The sequence below is a fragment of the Ranitomeya imitator genome, chromosome 1 (genome assembly GCF_032444005.1).
Source record: "Ranitomeya imitator isolate aRanImi1 chromosome 1, aRanImi1.pri, whole genome shotgun sequence".
NCBI lineage: Eukaryota > Metazoa > Chordata > Amphibia > Anura > Dendrobatidae > Ranitomeya > Ranitomeya imitator.
This window is the reverse complement of record NC_091282.1, coordinates 931,454,575-931,473,815: the sequence shown is the minus strand read 5'-3', so window position 1 is coordinate 931,473,815 and position 19,241 is coordinate 931,454,575. Positions and strand designations below refer to the sequence as shown.

The 19,241-nt window shown below is 42.9% G+C and overlaps 1 protein-coding gene across 2 annotated transcripts in view; it reads left to right on the top strand.

Annotated features, from left to right (window-relative positions):
* Window positions 1–19,241, top strand: part of UNC5C (unc-5 netrin receptor C) — a 554,596-nt gene that overhangs the window by 432,471 nt on the left and 102,884 nt on the right. The window lies entirely within an intron of this gene.

Here is a 19,241-nt window from a genome sequence, read left to right as displayed (position 1 = left end):
TTCAGACACGCCTCAATGCGTTTCACCTTCACAGATCATCAGGAAGCCATGATATGTGGATGCTTCTTGGAGCCATCCATGTGCCCCCATATATATAGATTAACCCTGATCAAGGATAGGAGGTCCCTACTGGCGACACTAGAGGAAGATCTTTTCAGACATAGAATTTGTCTCCAAGATGGAGCCTAATTTGTCTCCAAGATGGAGCCTTCCCTATCAGTTCATATCAAGCATGGATGTCAAAGTGCACTACTCACTACATAATAATCTCATTTATCTTTCACGCATAGTGAACACCATATTTGTGGGGCTCGTGCAGCCATTAAGAACTAGTGTCTAAGATATAACACTAAGATTTACCTCTAGTGCCTTGCTGTGCAGGAACTACAGCGGCGTGCGTTCCAGCTGGAGAGCAGATCACCGCGCTCGTGTCAGTGCGCATGGCTAGAAATGTGTGATGTTCACTACACTGAACTGCGCATGTCAATCCGTCGCTTGGCGCCGTCTCCCTACTGCATGTCAGACAGAAGGGAGCCCAATCAGCGTGTGTGTCAGGGGCCTTCACCTCCGCGACTGCGTATGCTCAAGAATGCACAGCCTAACCCACACCAATAGCCGCTATTGCGCACATCCCATCCTAGTCACAGTCACTGCGGCAGCTACTGCGCATGTCCTATTTTAATTGCAGCGCTGCTGACCCATGTACTGGAAAGATGGTAAAATGCCTAATAGCAGAGATAACATACAAGATGATACCATTAAAATGAAATCAGCTGCACGGGTGAAGGCTCATATCATCCATATATATACAGGGGAACATGAATGTTAGAATAAATCAATTAAAGATAAAACATGATTGATACTATTAAAAATATTAACAGTAGATACTGTGCTCTCTGCTAAAAAGACAGGGACACCAGTAGCGGCAAGGCAAGTATTTAATAATCAATATATAGAAATAATATTAAAACACAGGCCCACAGAGAAAAGAACACCAAGCCAGGAGGGAACAAACATCAGCTTAAGCACTGAACACCGGCCTATAGAAGGTGCATAGAAAGAGGTGAACAAAAATAGCTTTTTAGTTTACAAAAAACATGCATAGGATAGGTTTTCATTTCGTCTCAAACCGTGAGTACACAATAATGGTTCAGTAAAAGGAGGTTACACAGAAGATTAAAGTGGTTATCTGGGAATATTTTTTATTGCTGCTATCTTCATAACTACTCCATCCAGTCTTTGTTGACAGGCTCTAGCGGTGATGTTGCAACTCCAGCATACTTTACCGATGCAGTCAATCAGTGACTCTTGCTATCTACATCTCTGCTGAATCCAGTGATTGACTGCAGTGGTCCACGAATGCTGTAGTTACAATGTCACCACTGCAGTTAGTTAACAAAGACGTGAGCAGTACTGGAGAGGTATGGCTGGGGAAATATTGGTGTTGTTTTTTTCAACATCCACTAGCCTTTGCAGAAATAACTAATTATTATTGGACAACCCCTTTAATTTGTCCCAAATTACAATATTATGAGAATATAGCACAAATTCCGGAATCTTACAATTCTCTTGAAATCATTATTCCTTATGCCATACACATTGCACTAAGTACCTGGTGTGTGCTTTTCCCTCGGTAGCTACTGAAATCGCAGTGCTTTTCACAAACCTGTAGGGTTTATCCTGGACAGAAATGTGAAATATTTTGAATTTCTGCATGAATTTGCAGTTTATATTGAGAGATTCCGCCTGCTGCCACATCACAAATTGACTTGAGCGTCTCTCATCCTATTTTACAGTCCTTGGCCAGTTGTGCGCTGCAGTCATGCAGAGAATGAATTTGGAACTAGGAATTTGGAGAGTTTGGAATTAACTCCAGAATTCCTGTGTGAATACTTTGGGCTTCCCTGAACATCTTGGCCCATTTACTGCTGCCCCGGAGAGGTTGCCAGTTTTGATTATATTGAATTGTTGTTCATAATGTACATTTTTATTATAAATGTAGCGGTGGCTCATACACACGCCAGGTGAGGTCCTAATTATCTTCGTTGTCTCCTTGATCACACTCCAATTATTGTCGAAAGCGATTTGTGAATTATTCCAGTTTCCTCCTGTTATTATCACACTCACTGATCTAATAAAGCAAGTAATACTGTAGGATGCAGAATGCTAGATGCAGCCAGCATTACATCTCCGTCTAGTTCTTATGGCAGAGGGGCGAGTTACAGATACCGCGTGCACCAGTAAAAGAAGTCATTTTCTATAGCGTTTTAGCAGTATACAGCAATTTATTATGAATATTTTTCCAAATTAGAGAAATTATGTCAACATGTCTTATCGATGTCAAATATAATGAATAAAATAGTTCAAGTTCATGCTATTTTTCCCCGTTCCTGACCAGGAACATTTTAGGTTTTTCTATACCTGCGGTTAAAGAGCTGTACAAAAAAATTCTCATTTGAATATTTACTATATTTTTTCATTCAGGGTGACCCAATTTTTATGTTATTTTCTTTTTCTTCAGTTTAATTTTTTTGCTGATATTAGGCAATATTGTTGGAAAAGTAAAGGAAATACGTGTCTGATTTTCACTTTTTTTTCTTATGAGGAAGAATTGCTCAAAGGATTGCTAAAATATATTTTAAAATTTGTTCCCCTTTTTCAGGATAACTATTTTGAAATATTGGACAAATATTTTTTCTTTCAAAAGGGCGGGGATGGTAACAGTGATTTGTATTAGTTTTTTTAGATTTATTTTCCCGCTTTTTTATGTATTTTTTTCCATTTACTGTATTTCAAACACTGTGGCCCCATAAGGTTATAAAAGACATTTAGGGGCATTTTACAATTAAGATTTTTTTTAACCTGATTTTCCTTGCAACTGGGGCTGTTATATTAGCCTCAGCTACAGGATATATGTAGGTTGTATAGCAAAGCTCCTTCTTTCTCCCTACATCCAGGAATCACATGACTGTTGTCTCTAGAGAAAGAAATGCTGACAGTGCTTCTTATATTATATAAAATGCTCTTGTTCAGCACTGTGTATACAGGGATTGGGAAGACAGAGATGGTAATAAACCTTTTCTGCTTCCTCTGTGGAGAGTGCGGCTGTGTCTAACAGCCGACTCACCACTTTCACAACTGTATGATCCTGTGCTGCTGTTATACTTCGCAGTGACATTTCAGAACGTCACTGCAAAGTATAAGGCATTTAATGTCTATGGGTGGTCAGGAACGTAAAGGGTTGTTTCAATCTTTAAGTAGATTTATGGTGTATTTATGTAGAACTTATAAAAATGGGTAGATCTGTACAAACATAGCCAAGTCTCATCATTATCTGAAATGGTTAAATGTCGTGAGACCCTTTGATGGTGCACACGCAGTCCCTTCCATGTTGATTGGTTTAATGTGAAGCAATGATGACAGGCAATGTATTGGATTTTACAAGTGGCTCCCGTGACAGGATCCTTTGTTAATATTACGGCACACAAGTTTATTATGACCTAAGTGAGTGGTCTGTGAATAATATCGCCAACCTGGAATACATTATAAAATATGAATGTGGAAGTAAAGAGCTGTATTCTCTGTAGAATCTTAAAAAAAGATGCAGATAGCTGCATTTTCTCTTTCCTTCTTACTTACAGCCTAATGATAATTGCTGTACTTTCCTGAGTTATGGTAGCCCATTAAAACTTATGTTCAGTGGCTCAATAGCAAATGATTAATAATCTTTTTATCATTTAATCAATTAAAAGCTTAGGCAAAGCAGCATATGCCAACTCTCTATATGCACGTCCGTAAATCAGATCATTGTATATGGCTGTTAGACCAGTGACTTCCTTATATTGTAGAAGTAAGCAAGCATGAAGCCTGACACTCCTCTCCATGATTTAATAACTAATGCTACAGAGATAGCTAAGATAGATAGATAGATAGATAGATAGATAGATAGATAGATAGATAGATAGATAGATAGATAGATAGGGCACCCCTGGTCAAAATTACTGTTATTGTGAACGGTTAAGTTGAAGATGAAATGATCTCTAAAAGACCTAAGGCTATAGATGACACATTTCCCTTGTATTTTAGGCACACTTTATATATATATATATATATATTCATCAAAAGTTTGGACACTCTGCATGGTTAGTAACTAGTAGCCCCCCCTTGTGAAAGTATCACAGCTTGTAAATGCTTTTTTGCAGCCAGACAAGTCTTTCAATTTTAGTTTGATGGACTTTCATCCACTGTTCCTTGGAAAATTCTTCAAGTTCTGTGAGATTCCTGGGTTGTCTTTCATGCACTGATATTTTGAGGTCTAGTCACCGATTTTCAATGATGTTCAGATCAGGGCACTGTGACGGCCATTGTAAAACCTTCAGCCTGCGCATTTTGAGGTAGTCTATTGTGGATTTTGATGTGTGTTTAGGATCATTATCCATTTGTACAATCCATTCTTCTTTTCAACATCAGCTTTCTTACAGATGGTGTTATGTTTGCATCAGGAATTTGTTGAAATTTCGTTGAATCCATTCTTCCCTCTACCCATGAATTGATTCCCATGCCGTTGGCTGCAACACAACCCCAAAGCATGATTGATCGATCGCTATGCTTAAATGGACATTACAATCTCCCAAATCCTATCCCAATGTGTAGAAGGTGTAGTAATGATAATATTAGCAAATACCTCCAATTAGAAATGTAGTACAGTTTTTCTGATTCGCTAGGTCTCTTTCCTCAGGTGCAGGCATTGTTGTACCTTAGGTATCCATGGGTATGACCACTAGCAACCAGCTAACTAAATGTCACTTTATCAGTGGCCATAACCATGGATACCTAATGTTCTGCAATGCCTGCACATGAGAAAAGAGACATAGTGAATCAGAAAAACTAAATAACATTTCTAATTGAAGGTATTTGATAATATTATAATCATTATCATTACACCTACTACATATTTGGATTGGATCCTGGAGATGGCAATACCTCTTTAAGTGCTGGTGAGATGTTCTTTTCCTGAAATTCTTTGCCCTTTTTTCTCTACACATATCTTTGATCATTTTGGTTAAAGAATTCTATTTTAACCTCATCCACAGGACTTTTTTTCCAAAATGCATCAGGCTTGTTTAGATGTCATTTTGCATACTTCTGACACTGAATGTTATGGTGAAGATGCAGGAGAGGTTTTCTTCTGATGATTCTTAATTAAAAGGCATATTTGTGCAGGTGTCTCTAAACAGTAGAACAATGTACCACAACTCCAGAGTCTGCTAAATCTTTCAGAAGGTCTTTTGCAGGCAAGCAAGGGGTTCTGATTTACCTCTGTAGTAATCGTATGAGCTGCTCTAACTGAAATTTTGCTTGGTCTTCCAGACCTTATCTTGACTCCCACTGTTCCTGTTAACTGCCATTTCTTAATTACATTTTGAACTCAGTAAAGGAAAACTTGAAAAATGCTAAGCTATCTTCTTATATTCTTCTACTGCTCTGTGGGCGTCCACCATTTTCATTTTCAGAGTGCTATGCAGCTGCTTACAAGAACCCATGGTTGTTGTTTAGTGACACAAGGTTAGTGGAGGCTGGGTTTTTATAAAGCTGGGAATTTACATCACCTGGCATTTTCTAACGATGATAGTGAACAAGCCATGACCCTAACAGGCTAATTAAATTTAGAAACCTTTGATCAAAGTTATCTGAGCACGCAAATCTCCAAGGGGGCCAAACCTTTTAAATCAGACTATTTTCCTTTATGTAATTTTTAAAATGGAAAGATATAAATACATGTCACTGTATATCTATCGATCGATCGATCGATCGATCTATCTGTCTATCTATCTATCTATCTCTATCTATTTATCTTTCTATCTTTATAGCGTTATTTATTAAATGCTAAACCTTTCACATGCTACTGTAGATAGGTACCAGCAGTTGTTCTGAAATATCAATTTTCAGGAGCACACCCCACCCCAGGAGGCAGGGGGAGACTCCTGAAGAAAGATGAGAAAATCCCTTTAATTCACATCTACACTGAGAATGTTGAGACCAAAACAGACATGTAGCATTTGCTAAAATGGAAAACAATCCCTCTTAAATTCTGTTTGATCATTGCAATCTTCATCACAAAGAGTTTTCCACATTCAGTGTTTACATAGAATCTGTCCTTACCATTAAGATTTTTTTCTATTAAAAATTTACACTTTGCCTCTAAATTTAAGGAACGATTTGACAACTGCTAAGTGGAACATCTGTTATTTCTATTGTAACATTCGCATTTGCTGAACTATTACAAATAAAGAGTTTGGTGTTTGCTATAAAATGTTTGTCAGTAATGTGACAAACTGTAGTTGATTCTATGTAATTAGGTGTTATTACACAATTCATTAGTGTGGAAGGTTAGCGGAGTGGAGGGGCTAACTCATGGCAATGTTAACTAATATGGCATACATGGAGTACATTCACTGGAATACTTTTATTCATGCTTCTTATGATTAGAGATGATTTGGTAATAGGATTACACACAGACTGACAGGCAGTATAGTGGTGAGGTTTGAAAATTCTGGAAAAGGTTTAATATTATCACTCATAATAATAACACAGAGCCGTAGTATTAAGAAAATAATTCTGGTAATGATGATTACAAAAATAAATAATTGCACTTTAACTTTTTACTGACTGGGCAATTTTTTCATTTTTGCGCCTTTTTTCCCTCCCCTTTTACCAAGAGGTGTAACTTTCTTATTTTTTTGTCTATATAACCATATGAGGTCTTGCTTTTTTGCTGAAATTTGTAGTTTTGAATGATATGATCCTTTTTTCCATATGAACTGAGAACTGGGTAAAAAAAAATTCCAAATAGGATGAAATGGTGGAAAAAAAAGTCATTTTGGCAAAGATTTTTTGAGTTTTCTTTTCATGACATTCATTGTATGGTAAAAATGATTTAGAAACAAGACTCTCTTTGTGCGATTATGACAATATCAAGCTTGTATAGATTTTTTTTAATTCAGTGCTGACCTAATGTTTTCATTTATGCCATTTTGGGATAAATACAAGGTTTATATCGCTTTTTATTGCATTTTTTAGGGAAGTGTAGTGTTGTGATGACCGAATAACTTTTTTTCACTTACAACATTTATTAATCTATTTTCATAGACCAGACAATTACGAATGCGGTGATGTAAAATGTTTATTTCTAAAAAATATATATATTTCTTTATTGTTATTAGCAAAACAAGTATGATTCAAATTTGTATGTATTTTTTATATTTTAAAACCATTTTAAATGTGTAAATCATAGTCTTCCATGAAGCTCAGCCCATGGCTGGGCTTCATGAGTACTGAAACGGCAGTCATGAGGCCTTCAGCAGCCCCTCAACTCCCATTATAACCCATCTTTTTTCCCCTGTAATCGCTTTGCAGGTAGCCAATGAGATTGCGCACACTGTTGACCAATCTATTAAAATACCCATGTTAGACAGTGACGTCTAAATGGTTAGCGGCTGTGGCTATAGCTCAGACAGAGGCAGATACTGGCTATTTAATATGTGCTTTCTCCACATACCTTGGCCCATTCCATGTTGGATTTTTCCATTGTGGAGCATTAAGGGATTAAAATATAAATACTTCTGATTTATTCCTACAAAAGCAACAGACCTGACACAAGCAACATGTTTTTTCTCTTCTGTCAACTAGAAATCAGCCATATTTTCTTTATCTGCACATGTTAAGTCACATGTACTTGGTAGATAGAGCTAGACTGTGTCCCGCCATACAATGTGCAATCAAATGCTATAAACTGTAGATAGTCTACCTAAGTAATTCTATACCATGGAGACTGCTATAATAGTTTGTTAAATTCACAAGCCTTGCCTTGTAATGGTTCCTTACAAAATGCAGCAGTAATACAGCTGGCTGCATGAGGTCTAAAGACATTGTCTCATATGATTGAAGAAGTCACCATTAAATCTAATAATAAATCTTAAAACTGACTTCTTCTGTCATTTTAGGAAATACTTTACGCTGAGTGACGTCCATTATGGCCGTCAATAAATTTTCCACAGGGATTGTCATGCTGCTTTGTCAGACTACTGTAGCACATCTACCTCTGCCAGACATATTTCAATTTTCTATGCAGCATAATAAAAATATGCCATTACTGGAAGGAGAAGTGGGGAGCAAGTTAAAGTAATTGTTACAAGTGGAGCCAAGGGATAATACATGGAAATAGTTCTGTATCACCATGCAATCCATTATTCTAGTAAGGTTACACCTGTGTTCCCACGTTGCACAGTTCTGGGGTTTGGACAAACAGTACCTTATGTGAGAGATACGCTAGAGGTCACCTGTGGATTCATTGTTGGGCATTCTTACCAACATTTTGAATCTACAAAATAAGTGAATATAAGCCCTGCCCTTGAAATGTCTATGAACTCGTCCAGAATACACAAGAATGGCCACACAACAACCTTGTTTGAAGGGAGTGAACGTAAAACTTTAAGGGTCTAACCATGAGTCTGTCCAAGCAAAATGAGAACGTTGGCAAATATGGTATAAGATGCTGAGGGTATGGCCACAAATTAGTCCTGGAACCTCGGGGGAAGATCAATAGCATCTCTGCCCCATAATGATGACCATGATACTTGATTCTTTGGGGACCCTGTTACGGACTTTGCTTTGGGGACTAAGAGCTTTAAGAGATACCTGTATATGTCATACTGGTTGCAGCTCTCCAGATTCTTCTGAAATATATGGGATAGGATTTGTAGCAATAGAAAAAAGGGATATTTTTTCATACTGGTGAGTTTTAGCTTAGTTAATTTTTGTTGCGGTAAGATATCTGCTTCTATTTTAGCCTATTTTACCTGTAGGGCTTCTGCGTCAGGTATATTGTACGAGGTTTTAATGAGAATTATTCATTTAATGGACCCTATTACCAATTGCTGAGTGCAATGTGACAACACACTCCCTAAATTCGTTATCATAGGAAGAGCAGCTGCTCCATTTTATATCGTTAGCATGAGCCAATTAGCTCTTCAGGTTGTCATATTTCTGCTGTTTTAGCAACTAAGTGGCATCTTTGTCCATACTTGTTCATGAATTTGATGAAAGGTGCACAACGGAATAGTCATGAATCTCAATCCTTTAGCAGTGAGACGATCCTCCTAACCCTTCTACACATGTATATGATTAAGTCACTTCCCGGTCATAATTATCATATAGTTATTATGTGTGCATTAATTATGGATGTGCACAGCATGTAGTGCTTTGATGATTAAACATATATTTTTACAGTCGCAGTAAAAACACTGACACATTTAATAACAGTATAATCATGACTAGCCTTAAGCCGAGATGAGCAGATAGATCTGCTGCGATTACCAGGTAATAAGAGGCACTTCTGCACATGAAATATCATGTAAATGCTCCAAAATTGATTTATCCTGAACCCTGGGATCAAACTCAAGACTAGATGTGTTTCTCATTGCTCTTCAGTGAATGAACCTTGGTGATTACAGTCACTAAAATGGCATCAGTGTGTTTTTGCACCACGTTTTGCCCCTTAGCCCACATCATAGTCATAATCTTTTAGCATTGTATTCAACCATTTCTTTAGATATTGCTCTGCTACACAGGTAGCGATACTGAATGACAACCTTTAATGACAGTTGTATACTGTCATATATAATCATCTGCCTCCTTTTCTTCTCTTATACTCCACTACCAATGTATCAGACTTCAATGTGGTTCTAGATGACATTATATGTCATACCCTAAATGATATTATATGCAATACCCTAGATGATATTATATGTCATACCCTAGATATTATATGTCATACCTTAGATGATATTATATGTCATACCCTAGATAATATTATATGTCTTACCCTAGAAAATATTATATGTCATACCCTAGATGATACTATGTTTTACCCTAGAAAATATTATATGTCATACTCTAGATGATATTATATGTCATACCCTAAATGATATTATATGTCATACCCTAGATGATATTGAATGACATTCCCTAGATGATATTATATGTCTTACCCTAGATAATATTAGATGGCATTCCCTAGATGTTATTATGTCTTACCCTAGATAATATTCAAGAAGTATCGTTTCTCCTTGTGGAGAGTGACATGATAAGCATGTCGAGGTGAGGAGACTTAAAGCCACAATGCTCCTCTGAGAAATATGCAAACTGTCTCTTCAGAGAGGAAGAGGACTAGAATTCTAGTTCCACCTATTGGAAGTAGCAATCCTAACAGTCAATGTCAACCCTTTAACGAGCCTTGTCACATGACTTAGGATAATAGCCAAGCCAGAATCTCAATTTGCAAACACTGTGTTTCGGGGTACTGCCTCTCGTCAGTCCAAAGTGGAGATCTGGTTTGGCTGATTGAGAGGCATCTGACCGGAATCCAAGAAGTAATAGGTGGCACTAGAGTTCTAGTCCTCTTCCTCTCTGAAGAGACAGTTTGCCTAGATAATATTATATGTCATACCCTAGATATTATGATGTCATACCCTAGATAATATTATATGTCATACCCTAGATGATATTAATGTCATACCCTAGAAGATATTATATGTCATTCCCTAGATGATATTATGTCATATCGTAGATGATGTTATATGTCATTCCCTAGATGTTATTATATGTCTTACCCTAAAGGAAGCCCATTTGATATCATTCTCACGATCATTGAATTGAGGAAAGCAGATAAAACAGTACCTAAATATTAACAATGATATTCTTTTACATGGTTTAGTCTTTGGAGGCTTTCTAAAAAAAACAATGGACCAATGACCTTAATTTCTTTAAAAGATTGTCCATATCTATCTATACAGGCATACAGTATACTGTATATGTAATAACAGTGATAGAAGGGAATTTTCTTTCCCCTGCAACATCATGCCTCACAAACATCTCTGGGTCATCCTATTAATGAAAAGGGTGGGTCATCCCAAGAGCAAGTTCACACAAGCATATTAAAAAATCATTCAGATTTTTTCTCACTTGTTATATGTGTGCAGTCCTGATACAATCTAATTTTTTTAATAATTTACTAGACCATTTACAATTTTCTATGTTACAGAATTGCAATCTATTTATATAATTGCCTTGTAATGTTTTCATTTCCTGTTCTGTCCAGATGTCACTGTATCCCAGAATTCCAAGCGGAGGAAGTTCACCGACCGCCATATTGGGACACCCAAGTGATGAGTGTCTCAATATGGAAACTGCTGCTGGTACCAACCTATTGCGCAGTACCACCAGCGGAACACCGTCGCATCACACACACACTCTCACACACTCACACACTGTTAAGGACCGGCGGAACGCACCAAGTAAAGATGATATGAAACTAGGTGCGTTCGCAGTCCGAGGTCCACCGAGCAGGTAAAAGACACTGCTGCTAGTAAGACGGACTATATGGCGGTACTAAGAATACACACATGGGTTAACTTCACCCTGTGTGAAGGAAGCGATCCTGTTGCGTCACAGGAGCGCAGTACCGCACATAGAGCGCGAGCAAGGAGTCAGCGAACTCAACCCCTACGCAGGATTGAAGTCCGATTAGACACTTGCTGGCACAACACCGCAACTGGGTGTGTAAGGAAACTTATTAAATAGAATCTATAGGCACGAGAGTGCGTGCGGTGCCGCACTGACGGATGCCACTAACCACCCAGGCTTGGGTAAGGAAAGCGCAGAGGAAGCGCACGGCGCCGTACTGGCGGACACAGCAACAGGACACTGTGATGTGTGTTACGTGCAGATGGCTAGTCGGGCGCTAGATAGCTACCATCATCCGCGAGCAGTCAACGACTCTAGGGAGGGATACTTAGGAGCTTTCATCCATCGACATACATCCATCTACACACACACATAATATCAAGACAATACTAGCGCATGGCCGTGCGGTCATGCACAGTTTATATAGTTGCTGCACAGGAAGCAGCTACAGAAGTTTTGCCCTTTCAGGACCTGCCAAGAGGACCAATGGGGTGTGCTGCAGTGCCTGAGCATGTGACCCTCGATCTCCAACGGGAGATCTTGCCCTGGGCATGCTCAGTGTGTGCAAATAAGGACTTAGTCCCAGAGAAGCCCGCTCGCCGCAGATCAGTGCAGGGTACAACAGGAGATCCAGAAAAGGCAGCAGTAACCTCCTGCACAGAATCAGCCCCAGCAAGACGCTGGGAGCGACGCCTCCGCTGAGCAGAGCCCACTGCGGCCGAAGCAGAATGGGAGACCGCAGCAGACACGGATCGAGATTCCCCCTGTGCAGCAGAGGAAACTCGACTCCTAACATTACCCCCCCTCCTTGGGCCTCGCTATGCTCGAAGGCAGCAATAAACTGCGGAGCCCGAATGTGCTCAGCAGGCTCTCAGGACCGTAACCCTTCCAGTCCACCCAAACAAATTTTTTGCCACGTACCACCTTGCACCCCAAGATAGCGTTCACCTCGTAATCGTCCGTAGATGAACCCGATGTCTCGGCAGATGACTCAGAAAATTGGGACATGTATACGGGCTTAAGAAGGGACACATGAAAGGTGTCGGTGATACCAAGGCGTGGAGGAAGGGCCAGACGGTAGACCACAGGATTAACCTGTTCGAGGACCTTGAAGGGGCCCAAGTAGGGAGGAGCAAACTTAGTGGACTCAACACGCAGCCTGATGTTACGTGCGGAGAGCCACACTAAGTCGCCAGGAGCAAAGGTCGGAGCGGGGCGCCGATGAGCATCGGCAGAAGACCTCATTCTCTCCTTAGAGGCCCGAATGGCATCCTGAGTGCGGTCCCAAATATCCCGTGCCTCCACAGCCCAGTCTGCCACCCTGGAGTCTGCGGAAGACACGGGCATAGGCACAGGTACCCGTGGATGCTGACCATAGTTGAGGAGGAATGGGGTTTGTCCAGTGGAGTCGGCAACGGCGTTGTTCAGCGCAAACTCTGCCCATGATAGCAAGGATGCCCAGTCATCCTGCCTGGCTGAAACAAAATGTCGCAGGTATGTGACCAAGGTCTGGTTGGCCCTCTCTACCAACCCATTCGTCTCGGGATGATAAGCGGAAGAGAGATTCAACTCAATAGTGAGAAGACGACACAGCTCTCTCCAGAACCGAGACGCAAACTGGGGACCCCGGTCACTGACCATTTTGTCAGGCATACCATGTAGGCGGAAGATGTGCTTAATGAACAACGCTGCCAAGGCCGTGCAGAAGGTAACCGTGGTAGCGGCACCAAATGCACCATTTTTGAGAAATGATTGGTGATGACCCAAATGATGGTACAGCCACGAGACTTGGGTAAACCCGCGACAAAGTCCATCCCGACCATCTCCCAGGGCCTATCTGCCACCGGCAAGGGATAGAGCAACCCAGCTGGCCTTTGACGCGGAGATTTATTTTTGGCGCAGGAGACACACGCCAGAATATAATCCCTGACATCCCGGACCATATGCGGCCACCAGTACGTCCTCGCCAGTAGCTCAGATGTCCTTTTTGTCCCAAAGTGTCCACCCACCCTGGACGAATGAGCCCAAGAGAGAACCTCCGGTCGCAATTAATGGGCATAAAAGTCTTGCCCGGAGGCACAGACTCTAGCGAAACCGGCGCGACGGTTCTCAGGCTCTCAGAAGGGACAATAAGCCGAGGCTCCTCTACCTCCTCCTCAGTTGACATAAGGGAGCGAGAGAGAGCGTCGGCACAATTATTCTTCTCCCCGGCGAGATAATGCAGAGTAAAATGGAACCGGGAGAAAAATAAGGACCATCTGGCCTGACGAGAATTCAGCCGCTGGGCTGTGTGTAAATACACCAAATTTTTGTGGTCCGTGAAAACCTGGAAGGGAAACCGTGCACCTTCCAGAAGATGTCTCCACTCTGAAAAGGCCAACTTCATTGCTAGCAACTCCCTATCCCCGATGGAGTAATTTCTCTCCGCTGATGTGAAGGTCTTAGAGAAGAAGAAGCATGGATGCTTCCGACCTTGAGCGTCCTTTTGATAGAGGACTGCTCCAGCACCAACGGATGAGGCATCCACCTCCATTAGGAATGGCTTATCCACATCGGGGCGATGTAAGATGGGAGCGCTAGCAAAATGAGACTTAACAGAAGTGAAGGCCTTGGAGACCTCTTCTGACCACAATTTGGGATTCGCTCCCTTCTTGGTGAGGGCCACCAAGGGAGCTACCAGAGTTGAGAAGTGGGGAATGAACTGGCGGTAATAATTAATGAACCCCATAAAGCGCTGCACCGCCTTAAGAGAATGGGGTTCCTGCCAGTCCATGACAGCCTGTAGTTTAGCAGGATGCATAGCCAATCCCTGGGCGGAGATGATATAGCCCAGGAACGGTAAAGACTCCTGCTCAAACATACACTTCTCCAACTTTGCATAGAGAGAGTTTGCCCGTAAGAGGTCGAAGACTCTGCCAACATCTCTCCGGTGGGAGTCAATATCTGGAGAAAAGATGAGAATATCATCCAGATAGACTACAACCGAGGTGGATAGCATATCCCGGAAGATGTTGTTGACAAAGTCTTGGAAAACGGCTGGGGCATTACAGAGCCCGAAGGGCATCACCAGATACTCATAGTGCCCATCTCTGGTGCCAAACGCCGTTTTCCATTCGTCCCCCTCACGGATGCGAATCAGGTTGTAAGCACCCCGCAGATCTAATTTAGTAAACACTCTAGCTCCCCGAAGCCTATCGAAGAGCTCGGATATCAAGGGCAAAGGATACTTGTTCTTAACGGTGATAGCGTTAAGACCCCTGTAGTCTATGCATGGACGTAGTTCCCCATTCTTCTTCTGCACGAAGAAGAACCCTGCCCCAGCAGGTGACACTGACTTCCTGATGAACCCTCTTGCCAGATCCTCTTGAATGTACTGAGACATGGCCTCCGTCTCCGGGAGAGATAATGGATAAACTCGACCCCGGGGAGGCTCTGCACCAGGCAAGAGATCGATAGGACAGTCATAAGGGCGATGGGGCGGAAGGGTCTCCGCCGCCTTTTTGGAGAACACGTCTGCATAAGACCAGTATTGCTTGGGGAGAGAGGAAAGATCTGCGGGTACCTCAGTAGTAGCAACCTGAACGCACTCTCGGTGACACCTACCCCCACATGATTCACCCCATCCCAGAATTCTGCCTGAGGACCACTCGATGTGAGGAGAGTGGAACCATAACCAAGGTATCCCCAAGAGGACCTCATCAATCCCCTCGGGAATGATGAACAGAGATATGATCTCCTGATGGGATGGTGACATGGACAGAGTAAAAGGGATGGTCTGATGTGTTATCTGTGCGGGGAGTGTCGACCCATTCACCACTCGTACCGTTACTGGTTGAGGTAGCATAACCAGGGGTATTGCGTGACGTTGGGCGAAGGCAGAAGACATAAAATTGCCTTCCGCCCCAGAATCCACGCAGAGCTCTACTGAGTGGGAGGATGAGCCAAAAGTTATTGTCCCCTTAAAGGACAATTTGGAGGCAAACGTCGCCGTGTCTAGTGCACCTCCACCTACTACCACTAGATGCTGACGTTTCCTCGACCGCTGGTGACATCTAGTGGCAAGATGTCCTGACTGTTGGCAAACATGGCAAACCTGGAGTGCACGAGCGGTCCGGGACTTAGATCCCGCTCGAGACACTACCTTAGGTTCATGGGACTCAGGAGCCTGGACTGGAGATTCCAAAGGTTTGGCGAAGGTGGGAGCCAGCCGAAACCTCTGCCTACACTGGGCTCGCTCTAACCTCCGCTCGTGAAAACGGAGGTCAATACGAGTAGACACTGTTATTAATTCTTCCAGTGTGGTGGGAATCTCCCTAGTGGCCAGGGCGTCCTTAACGTGGTCAGCCAGCCCCCTCCAAAATATAGGAATAAGAGGTTTATCCGACCACTCCAGCTCAGATGCTAGAGTGCGGAAGCGGACGGCAAAATGGCTGACCAAGGATGAGCCTTGAGTCAATGCCAACAGTTGGAGCGCCGTATCATGGGTGACACGAGGTCCTAAAAAGACCTGTTTCAGAGTGCTCAGGAATAACGGAGCACTCTGCAGCACATGATCGCCACGCTCCCACAGCGGCGTAGCCCACTGCAACGCCCTGTCCGACAGTAAAGAAACGATAAAGCCCACCTTAGCCCACTCTGTAGGGAAACGAGAGGCCAGAAGCTCGAGATGTATTGAGCACTGACTCACGAAACCCCTACAGGACTTACTGTCACCAGAAAATTTCTCTGGTAGCGGGAGGCGAGATAGCGTCGGTACAGGGGCGGCAGTGGACAAGGTAGCTGCAGCCATACTTGCAGCCTGAACAGCGACAGCAGTAACATCCACAGCTGAGGTTGAACGCTCAAGAGCCGCCAACCTTCCCTCCAGCTGCTGGATGTACCGCTGTAAACGCTGATCGTCCGTCATTACTAGCCAGACCTTGGCGCTAGTATTATGTTAAGGACCGGCGGAACGCACCAAGTAAAGATGATATGAAACTAGGTGCGTTCGCAGTCCGAGGTCCACCGAGCATGTAAAAGACACTGCTGCTAGTAAGACGGACTATATGGCGGTACTAAGAATACACACATGGGTTAACTTCACCCCCTGCATGAAGGAAGCGATCCTGTTGCGTCACAGGAGCGCAGTACCGCACATAGAGCGCGAGCAAAGAGTCAGCGAACTCAACCCCTACGCAGGATTGAAGTCCGATTAGACACTTGCTGGCACAACACCGCAACTGGGTGTGTAAGGAAACTTATTAAATAGAATCTATAGGCACGAGAGTGCGTGCGGTGCCGCACTGACGGATGCCACTAACCACCCAGGCTTGGGTAAGGAAAGCGCAGAGGAAGCGCACGGCGCCGTACTGGCGGACACAGCAACAGGACACTGTGATGTGTGTTACGTGCAGATGGCTAGTCGGGCGCTAGATAGCTACCATCATCCACGAGCAGTCAACGACTCTAGGGAGGGATACTTAGGAGCTTTCATCCATCGACATACATCCATCTACACACACACATAATATCAAGACAATACTAGCGCATGGCCGTGCGGTCATGCGCAGTTTATATAGTTGCTGCACAGGAAACAGCTACAGAAGTTTTGCCCTTTCAGGACCTGCCAAGAGGACCAATGGGGTGTGCTGCAGTGCCTGAGCATGTGACCCTCGATCTCCAACGGGAGATCTTGCCCTGGGCATGCTCAGTGTGTGCAAATAAGGACTTAGTCCCAGAGAAGCCCGCTCGCCGCAGATCAGTGCAGGGTACAACAGGAGAGCCAGAAAAGGCAGCAGTAACCTCCTGCACAGAATCAGTCCCAGCAAGACGCTGGGAGCGACGCCTCCGCTGAGCAGAGCCCACTGCGGCCGAAGCAGAATGGGAGACCACAGCAGACACGGATCGAGATTCCCCCTGTGCAGCAGAGGAAACTCGACTCCTAACACACACTCACAATCACACAAACTCACATTCACACTCACGCAGCCTCTTGCACGGTACCACCAGTGGAACACTGTTGTGAACACACTGCCACCGGGATCAGCAGAATGATTCACTGACTGCTGCCATTTTTGTACAGGAGGAGCACATGCGCAGTTTTAGGCTATGTGCACACGTAGGAAAAGAGGTGCAGAATTTTCTGCACAAAATCCGCATCTCCAAGCAGAATCCGCACCCGCGGATTTTCTGCGGTTTTTGCCACTGCGGGTTTTAACATGGAGGGGTGCAAAAACGCTGCAGATCCACACAAAAGAAGTGACATGCACTTCTTTGAAATCCGCAGCAATTCTGCACTGATTTTTCCGCAACATCTGCACAGCTTTTTTTTTATCCCATTGACTAACATTGTACTGTACATCACAGTGCAGATTTGCAGCGTTTCTACGCAGAAAAATCAGCTGCGGATCCGCAGCAAATCCGCATCATGTGCACATAGCCTTAATGTGACCGCCGCTCTCTGTCTGCACAAAGATGGCAGCGGTCTGATTTACTGCACCTGCGTGAATTACGTGCAGGTGCAGTGAATCATTTGGCTTATCCTGGTGGCAGATGCGCGACATGTCGACAGGCAGAGGAAGCCGGTCACATTAAAGGGGTTTCCCATGAACGAAAGTTCATTTTAAAAATTGACTGTGTCTGACCATGTATGGAGCATACCACATCTCCTGGGCAGGGGAGGAAGCAAAAGACAATACTGACATTACAGCAGGGGAAAACAGTGGATTCATTTTGTGAGGTAAAATATTTCACTGAGCCTGCCGTCACACTAGCAGTATTTGGTCAGTATTTTACATCAGTATTTGTAAGCCAAAACCAGGAGTGGGTGATAAATGCAGAAGTGGTGCATATGTTTCTATTATACTTTTCCTCTAATTGTTCCACTCCTGGTTTTGGCTTACGAATATTGATGTAAAATACTGACCAAATACTGGTAGTGTGACGGCAGCCTTACTGTTTTTAAAAAATATTTTACCTCACAAAATGTATCCTAAGCGATCTCCTGCTGTAATGTCAGTATTGTCTTTTGCTTCCTCCCCTGCCCAGGAGATGTGGTATGTTCGGTCCACGGTCAGACACAGACAATTTTTAAAATGAACTTTTGTTCGTGGGAAAACCCCTTTAAAAAGCAAATATCAACGCCAACATGGCTCCTCCTAAAAAGTACGCCAATGACAATGAAAGGAAAGCAGCACAGGCATAACGTCAAAGACAACAAAGGGCAAATAAGACTCTTGAAGAGCATCAGCATCGTTGGAACAAAAACGGTGCATATAAACGTAGGCATCAAGCACATGAGTCCCCTGATGTAAAACTCATTAGATTATCACAGGATGCCATTAGGCAACAACAGCGCCACATGCCTGCCCCCATCGTGACATTACCGCCCTCGCAATGCGATAGCATAGGGCCTCCATCTAGTGTATCTATAATATTCAATACTATATGGTGGCTCCTTATGGCATCTGAATTTTTTTGCGCACCTGTTTAAATGCATAAGGGTCATACAATTTACGGAAGAAACTAGTGTATGCCACTATGTTTTTTCACACGCAAAATCGCTAATCTGTACTGCCCCATTGCTCCTTTGTTTTTTAAAGGGAACCTGTCACCTGAATTTCAGGGACTGGTTTTGGGTCATATGGGCGGAGTTTTCGGGTGTTTGATTCACCCTTTCCTTACCCGCTGGCTGCATGCTGGCTGCAATATTGGATTGAAGTTCATTCTCTGTCCTCCGT